Raw genomic sequence first — 2,347 nt, 5'->3', positions numbered from 1 at the left:
TAATCATAGTGCATGAAACCAGGGACTTTTCTGTGGTTTCCAGGTACCCATTATTTCCCAAGGATACTTCAACACCAAACACCTCCACTGTATTCTCCCCTTTCCTTGGAATTTTGCAGATAATATCTAATTTGCCTTGGACTCGCTGCCTCCTGAGCCCATTTCCCTCCCTCTCCTGGCCCATCCAGGAGGATGACATCATGGTGTGTACACCTTTAAGGTTATATAAATCTGTGATCATACAGTGGCCTCCATCCCCATGGCAACGCGGAGGCGTTTCCCTTTTGCGAGGAAAGCTGTCATGTCACTTCCTGCTGCTGACAAATCAGTTTAAGAGATTAAAAAAAAACGGGGCTGGGGGGTGGGGAAGGCGGCCTCTGAAAACTGCTGGACGAGGTGGTTTCTGGTTGCCATACACAGAGGCAAACAATGCGGCCGCCTTGCCGGGCAGCCCCGCCCCGCGCCAGGCCTGCTGGAGCTCCGGTTTCCCACACCTCACCCCGCCGCGGGTTGAACCGGGTCACCCCAGGGCTGTTTTTCTCCGCAGGTTGCAGTTTGGGAGCAGGTGGTAGGGCTGCCGGCTGGGGGGGGTGGGGGTGGGGGGGCTCTTCGGGGGCTTTGCAGAAGCAGACCCTCTTTGCTATTCGAGAACAGCTCCTGGGTCAAGAGGAGACTCTGCCCCCCCTTTGTCAGCCCAAGTCTTCCATCCTCCACAGAACAAAAGGCTAGGCACGTTGCTGACACCACAGTGGATAAAACTGTGCTAAGGGAAACACCTTAAAACCACTTCCCTTCTTAAGCTAAGCAGCAGGTCCAATCATTCATACATTCATTCATTCAACAAATATTCATTGACTCTCTATAGGCCCGGGTATTTTGGTACAACGTTAAGTTTCTGCTCTCATGTAGTTAATAATGGGGGTCTATGGAGTTGGGCTCAGGAAATAAAGTAATTAAGAAATAAAGGTTATGAAGGTAGGATGTTAAAAGCTGGCAGGGGTGGGGGTGGAGGGCTCTCTAACTGGCTAAGACCTGAAGGATGCAACTCAACTGCTCATTTGAAGTGAGCTGGGAAGAGGGTTCCAGGCCAGGAAGTGGGCAAAGACCTGATGTTTGAGAGGGATTTCCATGGACTGATAGAGAGAGCACTTGACTTGGAGTCAGCTAGATCTGAGTTCGAGTCTTGATTCTGCCACTTCCTAGCTGTTATCCAATATCTCTAAAACCCAGTTCTCCCATCTCTTTAAGGCTTAAATGACAAATAGTCACTCTGGGCCCATCACAGAAGCTTGGCAAAGGCTCTCTATCATCTTGTGAGTTAGAGGGTCCCATTCTGTCTCTTGAGCAGCAGCGTCCCTCCCCAGAGTGCCCTGGTGAAAGGAAACAGGGTTGTCTTGCCACCACCGTGACACTGTGGCCTGCATTCATTTACTGCTTCTCTCTGGGCCATCAGAGTTGTGTTCCAAGATGTTGCCTTTGCTCTGAAATCATCCAGCTTTGACCTCGTGTCTTTGGCAAGGTGCTTCCCCTTTCTGGGCTTCAGTTTTCTCATCTGTAAGAAGCACCTGCAGAGATCTTCACACACCCTCCTTTCCCACCCAACTGCCGGCTGTCAGCCTCCTCTTCACCCTAGCCTGGGAAGGGTCTGGGGTTCATCTGGGCAGGTTCAAAGAGACCAAAGGAAGAGAAAGTAGACTCCTTTGGGAAGGGAGTGAGGGGTGCCAGACCTTTGGGAGGCGGACTGGTGTAACGGAGATGTGACTGATCCTTGCACGAATGGATCCTCCTAGAAGGTCGCGTGGGGCCATCACATACTCCAGACCCCAGGCCAGCCTTTCTCGAAAACCCCCGGGAATCCTTTGCCATGAGCCACACTGCAAAGTTGGGGGTTAAAAATTTCAACAAGATTGACACTGATACACTCCTGAGGTTGGCTGCCGACTTATTCGTTTTTTATGAATTCATTCATTCAATAAACATGTCTTAAATACCCATGATCTTTCAAACACTCAGCATTTACCTCTCCCCAGAGCTTACTCTCTACACTCCACAGACCATTTTCACTTTGGGATAGCATTCAAGATTCTCCGTGATTTGACCACTGCCTTCATTTGCAGCATTATCCCCCCATCCCTACTCCTTTTCCATTTATGTTGGGGCTTGTAGTTCCCTCAACACAATATGCTTTTTCTTGCTGCCCTTACCTTCGCACATGCTCTTCTTGCTCCATGACAGCATCATTCCACTGATACAACTCAAGGGTTGTAAATTCAACTGCCTCCTGAGCTAAGCTCGTGACATAATTGAGAATTGGGCCAATGGGGACCGTGGCAACCTGTCTTGCAGG

The sequence above is a fragment of the Tamandua tetradactyla genome, chromosome 20, assembly GCF_023851605.1.
Source record: "Tamandua tetradactyla isolate mTamTet1 chromosome 20, mTamTet1.pri, whole genome shotgun sequence".
Classification (NCBI taxonomy): Eukaryota; Metazoa; Chordata; class Mammalia; order Pilosa; family Myrmecophagidae; genus Tamandua; species Tamandua tetradactyla.
This window is presented reverse-complemented; position numbering follows the sequence as displayed.